At 45.6% G+C, this 16,175-nt stretch overlaps 1 long non-coding RNA gene across 1 annotated transcript in view; it reads right to left on the minus strand.

Annotated features, from left to right (window-relative positions):
• Window positions 1-8,242: 8,242 nt before the first annotated feature.
• LOC138658079 (uncharacterized) overlaps window positions 8,243-16,175 on the minus strand; it is a 32,803-nt gene continuing 24,870 nt past the window's right edge. The window contains exon 4 of the long non-coding RNA XR_011317324.1: window positions 8,243-8,367. This is a non-coding gene — a long non-coding RNA (uncharacterized lncRNA). The remainder of the gene's footprint in view (window positions 8,368-16,175) is intronic.

The following is a 16,175-nucleotide window of genomic DNA, read 5'->3' on the forward strand; positions in this document are numbered from 1 at the left end:
TCAATTATAGCTACCTTGTTGGTCGTCTCTCTTGTGGTTTCCACATCCTCTCTGTATTATACAGCTACGACTGGTACGGTTTTTAGTCCGTCAAGTGAGCAGCAGTAAGTGTTTACTATTAGTCTACTCACGTGATGTTGCTCTTTAGCACCACCATTTGGATACTACAGTTAGATAACAGAATAGCCGATAATTTGTTGGCTTCTGTAAAATCATTAATTACAGAAGCTGACAGGATAGGAGACATGGTTAGCATACAGTAAACCATTGCAGAACAGTTAGATGTATATATGTCAGTGACTAATAGTGTTAGTAGTATGTGTGTGTAAAATTTGAGACCTGTATGTATGGAATAAAAGAATGTTTTCACTGAAAAAAAACTGGCGTGGGCTCCCGCGCAATTTTCTGCACCACAGAGTGAAAGCCAGTGACTGAGGACAGATATTAATAGCTTAGAGAGGGACCATGGTTATTGCCCCCCCCCCCCACCTGGCTAAAAACATCTGCCCCCAGCCACCTCAGAAAAGGCGCATCTGTAAGATGTGCCAATTCCAGCACTTAGCCTCTCTCTTCCGACTGCCCTGTAGCTGTGGCATATGGGGTAATAAGGGGTTAATGTCACCTTTGTATTGTAAGGTGACATTAAGCCTGGCTTAGCAATGGAGAGGTGTCAATAAGACACCTATCCATTACTAATCCTAAAGTTTGTAAAGGGTTAAATAAACATGCACACATGCAGAATAAAGTATTTGAATGAAATGAAAGAACACATAGTTTTGCCATCTTTATTCTTCTACCAATCCAAACGATGTCCTCGATCTCCTGTAATAAATGAAAAATAAAAAGAGCAACAATATACCCATAGCTGTCTGGCGTACAGTCAGTCCCATGGCGTAATCCATATCTGGAGGATATATAGTTTACAACTGGGAGCGGTGCTATTGCTATCGGCCTGGCTGTAAACTGAATGAATGAATCAGAAGCTGCCGGCGTCAGCATCAGTGACGTCAGCGCAGCCTCCCAGCCTGACCTGCAATGGACTCGGCAGCGTGGGAAAATGAACTGTCACTTTCCCACGCTAAAGAGTTCACATACAGGTCCCAAATTTTACACATACATACTTCTAACAGTACTGTAAATCTAACTATTCTGTAATGGTCTACTGTATGTAAACCATGTCTCCTAACCTGTCGGCTTCTGCAATGATTTTACAGAAGCTGGCAAATGGATTATCGGCTATTCTGCTATCTATCTCTCTATGAAATATAAAGATATATATGTATGTATGTATATATATATATATACATATATATATATATGTATATATATATATATACAGTACAGACCAAAAGTTTTGACACACCTTCTCATTAAAAGATTTCTCTGTATTTTCATGACTATGAAAATTGTACATTCACACTGAAGGCATCAAAACTATGAATTTACACATTGGAATTATATACCGCACTTAACAAAAAAGTTTGAAACAACTGAAATTATGTATTACCGTATATACTCGAGTATAAGCCGAGATTTTCAGCCCAAATTTTTGGGCTGAAAGTGCCCCTCTCGGCTTATACTCGAGTCAGGGTAGCGGTGGGGTCGGCAGGTGAGGGGGTGAGGGCGCTGAGGTATACTTACCTAGTCCCAGCGATCCTCGCGCTTTCCCTGCCTTCCTCCCCGTCTTCTGTGCTGCAGCTTCTTCCCCTCTTCAGCGCTCACGTGGGACCGCTCATTACAGAAATGAATAGGCGGCTCCACCTCCCATAGGGGTGGAGCCGCCTATTCATTTCTCTAATCAGCGGTGCCGGTGACCGCTGACAGGAAGAGGCTGCAGCACAGAAGACGGGGAGGAAGGCAGGGACAGCGCAAGGATCGCTGGGACTAGGTGAGTATGTTATATTTACCTGTCCACGTTCCAGCCGCCGGGCGCCGCTCCATCTTCCCGGCACCTCCATCTTCCCGGCGTCTGCGCTCTGACTGTTCAGGTCAGAGGGCGCGATGACGCATATAGTGTGCGCGGCGCCCTCTGCCTGATCAGTCAGAGCAGAGACGCCGGGAAGATGGAGGCGCCGGGACCGGACGCTGGGAGCTGCAATCAAGAGAGGTGAGTATGTGGTTTTTGTTTTTTTTTATTGCAGCAGCAGCAGCGGCCATGGCACAGATATATGTGCAGCATCTATGGGGCAGTATGAACGGCACACAGCACTATATGGGGCATCTGTGCAGCATCTATGGGGCAGTATGAACGGCACACAGCACTATATGGGGCATCTGTGCAGCATCTATGGGGCAGTATGAACGGCACACAGCACTATATGGGGCATCTGTGCAGCATCTATGGGGCAGTATGAACGGCACACAGCACTATATGGGGCATCTGTGCAGCATCTATGGGGCAATATGAACGGCACACAGCACTATATGGGGCATCTGGGCAGCATCTATGGGGCAATATGAACGGTGCAGAGCACTATATGGCACAGCTATGGGGAAATAATGATCTATTTTTATTTTTGAAATTCACCGGTAAATGCTGCATTTCCACCCTAGGCTTATACTCGAGTCAATAAGTTTTCCCAGTTTTTTGTGGCAAAATTAGGGGGGTCAGCTTATACTCGGGTCGGCTTATACTCGAGTATATATGGTATATTCTAGGTTTATCAAAGTAGCCACCTTTTGTTTAATGACTGCTTTGCACACTCTTGGCATTCTCTTGATGAGCTTCAAGAGGTAGTCACCGGGAATGGTTTTCACTTCACAGGTGTGCCCAGTCAGGTTTAATAAGTGGGATTTCTTGCCTTATAAATGGGGTTGGGACCATCAGTTGTGTTGAGCAGAAGTCTGGTGGATACACAGCTGATAGTCCTAGTGAATAGACTGTTAGAATTTGTATTATGGCAAGAAAAAAGCAGCTAAGTAAAGAAAAACGAGTGACCATCATTACTTTAAGAAATGAAGGTCAGTCAGTCCGAAAAATTGGGAAAACTTTGAAAGTGTCCCCAAGTGCAGTGGCAAAAACCATTAAGCGCTACAAAGAAACTGGCTCACATAAGGACCACCCCAAGAAAGGAAGACCAAGAGTCACCTCTACTTCTGAGGATAAGTTTATCAGAGTCACCAGCCTCAGAAATTGCAGGTTAACAGCAGCTCAGGTTAGAGACCAGGTCAATGCCACACAGAGTTCTAGCAGCAGACACATCTCTACAACTGTTAACTGTTAAGAGGAGACTTTGTGCAGCAGGCCTTCATGGTAAAATAGCTGCTAGGAAACCACTGCTAAGGACAGGCAACACGCAGAAGAGACTTGTTTGGGCTAAAGAATACAAGGAATGCACATTAGACCAATGGAAATCTGTGCTTTGGTCTGATGAGTCCAAATTTGAGATCTTTGGTTCCAACCACTGTGTCTTTGTGCAATGCAGAAAAGGTGAACAGATGGACTCTACAAGCCTGGTTCCCACCGTGAAGCATGGAGGAGGTGTGATGGTGTGGGGGTGCTTTGCTGTTGACACTGTTGGGGATTTATTCAAAATTGAAGGCATACTGAACCAACATGGCTACCACAGCATCTTGCAGCGGCATGTTATTCCATCCGGTTTGCGTTTAGTTGGACCATCATTTATTTTTCAACAGGACAATGACCCCAAACACACTTCCAGGCTGTGTATGGGCTATTTGACCAAGAAGGAAAGTGATGGGGTGCTACGCCAGATGACCTGGCCTCCACAGTCACCAGACCTGAACCCAATCGAGATGGTTTGGGATGAGCTTCAAGAGGTAGTCACCGGGAATGGTTTTCACTTCACAGGTGTGCCCAGTCAGGTTTAATAAGTGGGATTTCTTGCCTTATAAATGGGGTTGGGACCATCAGTTGTGTTGAGCAGAAGTCTGGTGGATACACAGCTGATAGTCCTACTGAATAGACTGTTAGAATTTGTATTATGGCAAGAAAAAAGCAGCTAAGTAAAGAAAAACGAGTGACCATCATTACTTTAAGAAATGAAGGTCAGTCAGTCCGAAAAATTGGGAAAACTTTGAAAGTGTCCCCAAGTGCAGTGGCAAAAACCATTAAGCGCTACAAAGAAACTGGCTCACATAAGGACCGCCCCAAGAAAGGAAGACCAAGAGTCACCTCTACTTCTGAGGATAAGTTTATCCGAGTCACCAGCCTCAGAAATTGCAGGTTAACAGCAGCTCAGGTTAGAGACCAGGTCAATGCCACACAGAGTTCTAGCAGCAGACACATCTCTACAACTGTTAACTGTTAAGAGGAGACTTTGTGCAGCAGGCCTTCATGGTAAAATAGCTGCTAGGAAACCACTGCTAAGGACAGGCAACACGCAGAAGAGACTTGTTTGGGCTAAAGAATACAAGGAATGCACATTAGACCAATGGAAATCTGTGCTTTGGTCTGATGAGTCCAAATTTGAGATCTTTGGTTCCAACCACTGTGACTTTGTGCAATGCAGAAAAGGTGAACAGATGGACTCTACAAGCCTGGTTCCCACCGTGAAGCATGGAGGAGGTGTGATGGTGTGGGGGTGCTTTGCTGTTGACACTGTTGGGGATTTATTCAAAATTGAAGGCATACTGAACCAACATGGCTACCACAGCATCTTGCAGCGGCATGTTATTCCATCCGGTTTGCGTTTAGTTGGACCATCATTTATTTTTCAACAGGACAATGACCCCAAACACACTTCCAGGCTGTGTATGGGCTATTTGACCAAGAAGGAAAGTGATGGGGTGCTACGCCAGATGACCTGGCCTCCACAGTCACCAGACCTGAACCCAATCGAGATGGTTTGGGATGAGCTGGACTGCAGAGTGAAGGCAAAAGGGCCAACAAGTGTTAAGCATCTCTGGAAACTCCTTCAAGATTGTTGGAAGACCGTTCCCGGTGACTACCTCTTGAAGCTCATCAAGACAATGCCAAGAGTGTGCAAAGCAGTCATCAAAGCAAAAGGTGGCTACTTTGAAGAACCTAGAATATAAGACATATTGTCAGTTGTTTCACACTTTTTTGTTAAGTATATAATTCCACATGTGTTAATTCATAGTTTTGATGCCTTCAGTGTGAATGTACAATTTTCATAGTCCTGAAAATACAGAAAAATGTTTAAATGAGAAGGTGTGTCCAAATTTTTGGTCTGTGCTGAATTGCCTTGTAATGTTTTCATTTCCTGTTCTGTCCAGATGTCACCGTATCCCAGAATTCCAAGCGGAGGAAGTTCACCGACACTCCATACTGGGACAGCCAAGTGATGGGTGTCTCAATATGGAAACTGCTGCTGGTACCAACCTATTGCACGGTACCACCAGCGGAACACCGTAGCACCACACACACACATTTTATACGCCATATGTACCACTCACACACTCACCTTTTTGGAAGTGCATTGAACAGCAAGGCGGATTGCTGTAGAGGGGAAAATGAAAAAAAAATCTTTAAATCTTCAGCTTAGCGAGTGTGAACGAGCTGAGTGTGACCTGAGCGTAAGTGTGAACGGCGGTAAGTGTGTGACTTGTGATTCAGTGACTTTGGATTCAGGGAGTTTCCAAGGGAGGAATTGCTGTCTGTATGTTATTAATACTTTGTATTTATTTTTATTTAACGCTTTTGTCTGGTGCAATCCCTATTAGGAAATGTGCTCCACTATTGTTAATGCCACCCAGTACACATCTTGCCACATGTATGCAGTCCTTGATCAGCCGATCGAAGGTGCATACTGCTGTGCGAGATGTGAGCACATTGAGCATTTGGAAGCCCAGATTCTGGATCTAAATGTGCAGCTGGCAACACTGAGATCCATAGACAATATGGAGAGGAGTCTTCTGCTCACTGAGCAGACGCTCAATGGGATAGATGAGGGGGGATGGTAGGATGGAGCTGCAGGACAGTGAAGTAGCAATCTGGGTGACAGTTAGAAAGCAGGGTAGAGGGAAGAGTGCCAGGGAGGCTAGTCCTGATCTGGCACACCCCAATAAGTTTGCTAAGTTGGCAGATGAGGGGGGGTGCCAGTACAGGGGTAGCACTGCTGCAGCCAGGCATGTCCTCTGAAATCCAGAGGAGTGACTGCTCCAGCAAGGAGGGAAATAGGAGAGCAGGGCAGGCCAGACAGGTGCTGGTAGTGGGGGACTCAATTATTAGGGGAACCGATAGGGCAATCTGTCACAAAGACAGGGATCATTGAATGGTGTGCTGCCTACCTGGCACATCGCTGATCGGGTGGACAGATTACTGGGAGGGGCTGGTGAGGACACAGTGGTCATGGTGCACATTGGCACAAATTACAAAGTTATAGGTAGGTGGAAGGTCCTTAAAGATGATTTCAGGGAATTAGGCTGCAAGCTGAAAGCAAGGACCTCCAACGTGGTATTTTTCGAAATACTGCCTGTACCACATGCCACGCCAGAGAGGCAACGGGAGATTAGGGAGGTTAATAAGTGGCTCAAGAATTGGTGTAGGAAGGAGGGGTTTGGGTTCCTTCAGAACTGGGGCGACTTCTCAGTTGGCTACAGGCTCTACGCTAGGGACGTGCTGCATCTCAATGGGGAAGGTGCAGTAGTGCTGGGGGAGAAAATGGCTAGAAGGTTGGAGGAGTATTTAAACTAGGGATTGGGGGGAGGGTATTCTGTTGTGAATTCTGTGGCCAAGCTCCCTCCTGTGGTCGTGAGTGGTACTTCGGCTGGTTCTGTCTATGAGCTTCCTTTGGTGGATGAGAGTGGTACTGCGGCTTCTGAGTTTCCTTCCTCAGGTGATGAGGTTAAGTCGTTAGGTGCTGCTCTATTTAACTCCACCTACTGCTTTGATCCTGGCCTCCAGTCAATGTTCTAGTATTGGTCTTGCTTTCTCTTGGATCGTTCCTGTGGCCTGTCTATCCTGCATAAGCTAAGTTTTGCTTGTGTTATTTTTGTTTGCTATTTTTTCTGTCCAGCTTGCTATATTGGTTTTTCTTGCTTGCTGGAAGCTCTGGGACGCAGAGGGAGCACCTCCGTACCGTTAGTCGGTGCGGAGGGTCTTTTTGCCCCCTCTGCGTGGTTGTTTGTAGGGTTTTGTGTTGACCGCAAAGCAATCTTTCCTATCTTCGGTCTGTTCAGTAAGTTGGGCCTCACTTTGCTAAATCTATTTCATCTCTGCGTTTGTATTTTCATCTCAACTCACAGTCATTATATGTGGGGGGCTGCCTTTTCCTTTGGGGTATTTCTCTGAGGCAAGCTAGGCTTATTTTTCTTTCTTAGGGCTAGCTAGTTTCTCAGGCTGTGCTCGAGGCGCATAGGACTGGTCAGGAGCGCTCCACGGCTACCTCTAGTGTGGTTGGATAGGATTAGGGATTGCGGTCAGCAGAGTTCCCACGTCTCAGAGCTCGTCCTATGTTTTTGGTAATTGTCAGGTCACTTTGTGTGCTCTGAACTTCAAGGTCCATTGTGGTACTGAATTACCTGTTCATAACAGTATTCAATTTATAGGAGGGGAAGATAGTGCAGAAAGAGACCTGGGCACAAATAAGGAAGTTGGGGGTGGCGGTGGCATGGGGGGTGGGGTTAGAACAGTTAATAATTTAAGAAAGAATAGAGGTACAGAGAGGAACATCAAGTGCATGTACTGTATACTAATGCTAGAAGCCTCGCCAACAAAATGGATGAATTAGAATTAATGTTGTTGGAGCATAATTGTGACATGGTGGGGATATCAGAAACATGGCTGGATGAGAGCCATGACTGGGCTGTTAACTTGCAGGGCTATAGCCTTTTCAGAAATGACCGTACAGATTAGCTAGGGGAAGATGTGTGTCTATATGTAAAATCATCCTTAAAACCCATCCGGCGTGATAATATAGGTGAATTTAATGAAAATGTAGAGTCCCTGTGCGTGGCGACAAGGGGAGGGGGAAAAAATAATAAATTACTGATAGGGGTTTGTTATAAATCTCCAAAAATAATGGAAGCAATGGAGAATATCCTCGTAAAGCGAATAGATGAAGCTGCGACTCAAGGGGAAGTCATTATTATGGGGGACTTCAACTACCCTGAAATAAATTGGGGAACAGAAACCTGCAGTTCCAGCAAAGGTAATCGGTTTTTGACAACTATGAGAGACAATTACCTTTTAGAACTGGTTCAGGACCCAAAAAGAAGTGGGGCACTGCTAGACCTAATATTAACCAACAGGCCAGACCGCATGTCAAATATAAGGGTTGGGGGGTCACTTGGGGAATAGTGATCACAAAATAATAAATTTTCATGTATCCTTTAATAAGATGTGTAGTAGAGGGGTTACACGGACACTAAACTTCAGGAGTGCAGATTTCCAACGGATGAGAGATGATCTTGGTGCAATTAACTGGGACAATATCCTGAGACCTAAAAATACACAAAGAAAATGGGAGACATTTATTAGCATCCTGGATAGGACCTGTGCACAGTATATACCGTATGAGAATAAACATACCAGAAATAGGAGGAAACCAATATGGCTAAATAGAGCTGTAAGGTGCGCAATAAGTGACAAAAAGAAAGCATTTAGAGAAGTAAATGAAGTAGGTAGTGATGAGGTATTAAATAAATACAGAAAATTAAAGAAATTCTGCAAAAAGCAAATCATGGCACCTAAGATTGAGACAGAGAGACTCATTGCCAGAGAGAGTAAAAATAATCCCAAAATATTCTTTAACTACATAAATAGTAAGAAACTAAAAAATGATAGTGTTGGCCCCCTTAACAATAGTCTGGGTGAAATGGTGGATGAGGATGAGGAAAAAGCCAATATGCTAAATGACTTTTTTTCATCAGTACTTACACAAGAAAATCCCATGGCAGACAATATGATCAGTGATAACAAAAATTCCACATTAAGGCTATGTTCACACTATGCGGTTTTTACCGCGGAACCGCCGCGATTTTGCCGCTGCGGGTCCGCAGCAGTTTTCCATGCAGGGTACAGTACAATGTTACCCTATGGAAAACAAAAACCGCTGTGCCCACATTGCGGAAAATCACGGAAAAAACACGCGCAATTGCTGCGGAAAAAAAGGAGCATGTCACTTCTTTGTGCAGAATCGCAGCGATTCTGCACCCATAGAAATGCATTGATCTGCTTACTTCCCGCATGGGGCTGTGCATACCATGCGGGAAGTAAGCGGATAATGTGCGGGTGGTACCCGGGGTGGAGGAGAGGAGACTCTCCTCCAGGCCCCGGGAACCATATTTGAGTTAAAAAAAAAATAATTAAAATAAAAAATAATGCTATACTCACCTCTGAAGTCTCAGCGCTGCACGCGGCCGTCCGGTCTCAGGTTTGCTATGCGACCAGGACCTGCGGTGACGTCGCGGTCACATGACCGTGATGTCACGAAGGTCCTGGTCGCACAGCATCTTTGGAACCGGACCGCCGCCTGCAGCGCCGAGGAGATCGGGACGTCAGAGGGTAAGTATATAATTATTTTATTATTTTTAACATTACTATTGATGCTGCATATTGCTGTATATGCAGCATCAATAGTAGGGGTAAAATCCCGCAGCAGAACCCGCAGCACAAACCGCGATAAATCTGCAGGGAGAACCTCAGCGGGTTTGCCCTGCAGATTTATCACATCCGCTGCGGGAGAACCCGCAGGACAGGACGCAACGTGTGAATGTGGCCTTAGTGTCACCTGCTTAACCCAGCAGGAAGTACGGCGGCGTCTAAAAATCACTAAAATTGACATATCTCCGGGCCCGAATGGGATACTCCCCCGAGTACTGCAGGAATTAAGTACAGTCATTGATAGACCATTATTTTTAATCTTTAAAGAGTCCATAATAACAGGGTCTGTACCACAGGACTGGCGTATAGCAAATGTGGTGCCAATATTCAAAAAGGGGACAAAAACTGAACTCGGTAATTATAGCCAGTAAGCTTAACCTCTACTGTGGGTAAAATCCTGGAGGGCATTCTAAGGGACGCTATGCTGGAGTATCTGAAGAGGAATAACCTCATGACCCAGTATCAGCACGGGTTTAATAGGGACCGTTCATGTCAGACTAATTTGATCAGCTTCTATGAAGAGGTAAGTTCCGGACTGGACCAAGGGAACCCAGTGGACGTACTGTATATGGACTTTTCAAAAGCTTTTGATACGGTGCCACTCAAAAGGTTGATACATAAAATGAGAATAATGGGGATAGGGGAAAATATGTGCAAGTGGGTTAAGAGCTGGCTCAGGGTAGGAAACAAAGGGTGGTTATTAATGGAGCACACTCAGACTGGGTCGCGGTTAGCAGTGGGATATCACAGGGGTCAGTATTGGGCCCTCTTCTTTTTAACATATTAATGACCTTGTAGGGGGCATTCAGAGTAGAATTTCAATATTTGCAGATGATGCTAAACTCTGCAGGGTAATCAATACAGGAGAGGACAATTTTATATTACAGGATGATTTATGTAAACTAGAAGCTTGGGCTGTTAAATGGTAAATGATCTTTAATGGGGATAAATGTAAGGTCATGCACTTGGGTAGAATTAATAAGATGTATAACTATGTGCTTAATTCTAAAACTCTGGGCAAAACCGTCAATGAAAAAGACCTGGGTGTATGGGTGGATGACAAACTCATATTCAGTGGCCAGTGTCAGGCAGCTGCTACAAAGGCAAATAAAATAATGGGATGCATTAAAAGAGGCATAGATGCTCATGAGGAGAATATAATATTACCTCTATACAAGTCACTTGTTCGACCACACTTAGAATACTGTGCACCGTTCTGGTCTCCGGTGTATAAGAAAGACATAGCTTAACTAGAGCGGGTGCAGAGAAGAGCGACCAAGGTTATTAGAGGACTGGGGGGTCTGCAATACCAAGATAGGTTATTACACTTGGGGCTATTTAGTTTGGAAAAATGAAGACTACGGGGTGATCTTATTTTAATGTATAAATATATGAGGGGACAGTACAAAGACCTTTCTGATGATATTTTTAATCATAGACCTGAGACAGGGACAAGGGGGCATCCTCTACGTCTGGAGGAAAGAAGGTTTAAGCATAATAACAGACGCGTATTCTTTACTGTAAGAGCAGTGAGACTATGGAACTCTCTGCCATATGATGTTGTAATGAGTGATTCGTTACTTAAATTTAAGAGGGGACTGGATACCTTTCTGGAAAAGTATAATGTTACAGGATATATACACTAGATTCCTTGATAGGGCGTTGATCCAGGGAACTAGTCTGATTGCCGTATGTGGAGTCGGGAAGGAATTTTTTTCCCCAATGTGGAGCTTACTATTTGCCACATGGTTTTTTTTTTTTGCCTTCCTCTGGATCAACATGTTAGGGGATGTTAGGGTAGGCTATGGGTTGAACTAGATGGACTTAAAGTCTTCCTTCAACCTTAATAACTATGTAACTATGTAACAGTCACTCAGCCTCTTGCGCGGTACCACAAGCGGAGCACCATAATTTACGGGCTTTTATTATATATATATATATATATATATATATATATATATATATATGTCATTGTTAGTTTTGTTTACTGTAAGTGATATTTGTATTTTGATGTAACCCCGTCTCATGTACAGCATCAAGGAATTAATGGTGCTATATAATTATATAAAAATAATTAAAACAATGTTTACAGTTGTGTTTTACAATGCGATTTTAACATGAGCTTTTACATAGAGAGAACTGCTGTATGTAAAAGCTCATGTTAAAATCGCATTGCATATGGATGACTTATGGATGTTACACTTTTACTAGATGCAAGGAAATGGGATACTCGCATTGCAAATGGATTACATAAGGATCACTGTTCAGGGAACATTTGTGCGATTCTTGGCCGTTAACCCCTTCCCGACCCATGACGCCACGTAGGCGTCATGAAAGTCTGTGCCAATCCGACCCATGACGGATTCCGCAGCGTTTTACACCTGTTCCTCAATAGGAATCCGCAGGTGAAATCCGCACAAAAAACACTGGAAATCCGCGGAAAATCCACAGGTAAAACGCAGTGCCTTTTACCCGCGGATTTTTCAAAAATGATGCTGAAAAATCTCACACGAATCCGCAACGTGGGCACATAGCCTTAGGGTTAGGGTTGGAATTAGGGTTGTGGTTAGGGGTGTGATTAGGGTTATGGCTACAGTTGGGGTTAGAGTTAGGGGTGTGTTGGGGTTAGTGTTGGAGGTAGAATTGAGGGGTTACCACTGTTTAAGCACATCAGGGGTCTCCAAACGCAACATGGCGCCACCATTGATTCCAGCCAATCTCGTATTCAAAAAGTCAAATGGTGCTCCCTCAATTCCGAGCCCCGACGTGTGCCCAAACAGTGGTTTACCCCCACATATGGGGTACCAGCATACTCAGGATAAACTGCACAACAATTACTGGGGTCCAATTTCTCCTGTTACCCTTGTGAAAATAAAAAAATGCTTGCTAAAACATAATTTTTGAGGAAAGAAAAATTATTTTTTATTTTCACGGCTCTGCGTTGTAAACGTCTGTGAAGCACTTGGGGGTTCAAAGTGCTCACCACATATCTAGATAAGTTCCTTGGGGGGTCTAGTTTCTAAAATGGGGTCACTTGTGGGGGGTTTCTACTGTTTAGGCACACCAGGGGCTCTGCAAACGCAACGTGACGCCCGCAGACCATTCCATCAAAGTCTGCATTTCAAAAGTCACTACTTCCCTTCTGAGCCCCGACGTGTGCCCAAACAGTGGTTTACCTCCACACATGGGGTATCAGCGTACTCAGGAGAAACTGGACAACAACTTTTGGGGTCCAATTTCTCCTGTAACCCTTGGGAAAATAAAAAACTCTGGGCTAAATAATTATTTTTGAGGAAAGAAAACGTATTTATTATTTTCACGGCTCTGCATTATAAACTTCTGTGAAGCACTTGGGGGTTCAAAGTGCTCACCACACATCTAGATAAGTTCCTTTCGGGGTGTAGTTTCCAAAATTGGGTCACTTGTGGGGGGGTTTCTACTGTTAAGCCACATCAGGGGCTCTGCAAACGCAACGTGACGCCCACAGAGCATTCCATCAAAGTCTGCATTTCAAAACGTCACTACTTCACTTCCGAGCCCCGGCATGTGCCCAAACAGTGGTTTACCCCCACATATGGGGTATCAGCGTACTCAGGAGAAACTGGACAACAATATTGAGGTCAAATTTCTCCTGTTACCCTTGGGAAAATAAAAAATTGCATGCTAAAAGATCATTTTTGAGAAAATAATTTTTTTTTTTTTTCATGGCTCTGCGTTATAAACTTCTGTGAAGCACTTGGGGGTTCAAAGTCCTCACCACACATCTAGATTAGTTTCTTTGGGGGTGTAGTTTCCAAAATGGGGTCATTTCTGGGGGATCTCCAATGTTTAGGCACACAGGGGCTCTCCAAACGTGACATGGTGTCCGCTAATGATTGGAGCTAATTTTCCATTTAAAAAGCCAAATGGCGTGCCTTCCCTTCCGAGCCCTGCCGTGCGCCCAAACAGTGGTTTACCCCCACATATGGGGTATCAGCGTACTCAGGACAAACTGGACAACAACATTTAGGGTCCAATTTCTCCTATTACCCATCGGCGGAGGACCTCATTCTCTCCTTAGAGGCCCGAATGGCATCCTGAGTGCGGTCCCAAATATCCCGTGCCTCCACAGCCCAGTCTGCCACCCTGGAGTCTGCGGAAGACACGGGCATTGGCACAGGTACCCGTGGATGCTGACCATAGTTGAGGAGGAATGGGGTTTGTCCAGTGGAGTCGGCTACGGCGTTGTTCAGTGCAAACTCTGCCCATGATAGCAAGGATGCCCAGTCATCCTGCCTGGCTGAAACAAAATGTCGCAGGTATGTGACCAAGGTCTGGTTGGCCCTCTCCACCAACCCATTCGTCTCGGGATGATATGCGGAAGAGAGATTTAACTCAATGCTGAGAAGACGACAAAGCTCTCTCCAGAACCGAGACGCAAACTGGGGACCCCGGTCACTGACAATTTTGTCTGGCATGCCGTGTAGGCGGAAGATGTGTCTTATGAACAACGCTGCCAAGGCCCGTGCGGAAGATAACCGTGGGAGCGGCACCAAATGCACCATTTTCGAGAAATGATCGGTAATAACCCAAATGACGGTACAGCCGCGAGACTTGGGCAAAACCACTACAAAGTCCATCCCGACTATCTCCCAGGGCCTGTCTGCCACCGGCAAGGGATAGAGTAACCCAGATGGCCGTTGTCGAGGAGACTTATTTTTGGCGCATGAGACACACGCCAGAACGTAATCTCTGACATCTCGGACCATATGCGGCCACCAGTACGTCCTCGCCAGTAGCTCAGATGCCCTCTTTGTCCCAAAGTGTCCACCCACCCTGGACAAATGAGCCCAAGAGAGAACCTCTGGTCGCAAATTAATGGGCACAAAAGTCTTGCCCGGAGGCATAGACTCTAGCGAAACCGGCGCTACGGTTCTCAGGCTCTCGAAAGGGACAATAAGCCGAGGCTCCTCTTCCTCCTCCTCAGTTGACATAAGGGAGCGAGAGAGAGCGTTAGCACGGATATTCTTCTCCCCGGCGAGAAAATGAAGGGAAAAGTGAAACTGGGAGAAGAACAGGAACCATCTGGCCTGGCGAGAATTTAGCCGCTGGGCTGTCTGCAAATAGACCAAATTTTTGTGGTCCGTGTAAACTTGGAAGGGAAACCGCGCACCTTCCAGAAGGTGTCTCCATTCCAAAAAGGCCAACTTCATTGCTAGCAACTCCCTGTCCCCGATGGAGTAGTTTCTCTCCGCTGGCGTGAAGGTCTTAGAGAAGAAGAAGCATGGATGCTTCCGACCTTGAGCATCCTTTTGATAGAGGACTGCTCCAGCACCAACGGACGAAGCATCCACCTCCATTAGGAATGGCTTATCCACATCGGGACGATGTAAGATGGGAGCGCTAGCAAAGTGGGACTTAATAGAAGTGAAGGCCTTGGAGACGTCTTCCGACCACAATTTGGGATTCGCTCCCTTCTTGGTGAGGGCTACCAAGGGAGCTACCAGAGTTGAGAAGTGGGGAATGAACTGGCGGTAATAGTTTATGAACCCCATAAAGCGCTGCACCGCTGTAAGAGAATGGGGCTCTTGCCAGTCCATCACAGCCTGTAGTTTGGCAGGATCCATAGCCAATCCCTGGGCGGAGATGATATAGCCCAGGAAAGGTAAAGACTCCTGCTCAAACATACACTTCTCCAACTTTGCATAAAGAAAGTTAGCCCGTAGGAGGTCGAAGACTCTGCCAACATCTCTCCGGTGGGAGTCAATATCTGGAGAAAAGATGAGAATATCATCCAGATAGACTACAACTGAGGTGGAAAGCATATCCCGGAAGATGTCGTTGACAAAGTCTTGGAAAATGGCTGGGGCATTACAGAGCCCGAAGGGCATTACCAGATACTCATAGTGCCCATCTCTGGTGTTAAACGCCGTTTTCCATTCGTCCCCCTCACGGATGCGAATCAGGTTGTAAGCACCCCGCAGATCTAGTTTAGTAAACACCCTTGCTCCCCGAAGCCTATCGAAAAGCTCAGATATCAAGGGCCAAGGATACTTGTTCTTAACGGTGATAGCGTTAAGACCCCTGTAGTCTATGCATGGACGTAGTTCCCCATTCTTCTTCTGCACGAAAAAGAACCCTGCCCCAGCAGGTGACACCGACTTCCTGATGAACCCTCTTGCCAGATTCTCTTGAATGTACTGAGACATTGCCTCCGTCTCCGGGAGAAATAATGGATAGACTCGACCCCGGGGAGGCTCAGCACCAGGCAAGAGATCAATAGGACAGTCATAGGGGCGATGGGGCAGAAGGGTCTCCGCCGCCTTTTTGGAGAACACGTCTGCATAAGACCAATATTGCTTGGGGAGAGAGGATAGATCTGCGGGTACCTCTGTAGTAGCAACCTGAACGCACTCTCGGTGACACCTACCCCCACAAGATTCACCCCATCCCAGAATTCTGCCTGAGGACCACTCAATGTGAGGAGAGTGGTACCGTAGCCAAGGTATCCCCAACAGGACCTCATCAATTCCCTCAGGAATGATGAGCAGAGATATAATCTCCTGATGGGATGGCGACATGGACAGAGTAAAAGGGATGGTCTGATGTGTTATCTGTGAGGGCAGTGTCGACCCACTCACCACTTACCGTTACTGGTTGAGGTAGC

Source organism: Ranitomeya imitator, chromosome 1 (assembly GCF_032444005.1).
Source record: "Ranitomeya imitator isolate aRanImi1 chromosome 1, aRanImi1.pri, whole genome shotgun sequence".
Lineage (NCBI taxonomy): Eukaryota > Metazoa > Chordata > Amphibia > Anura > Dendrobatidae > Ranitomeya > Ranitomeya imitator.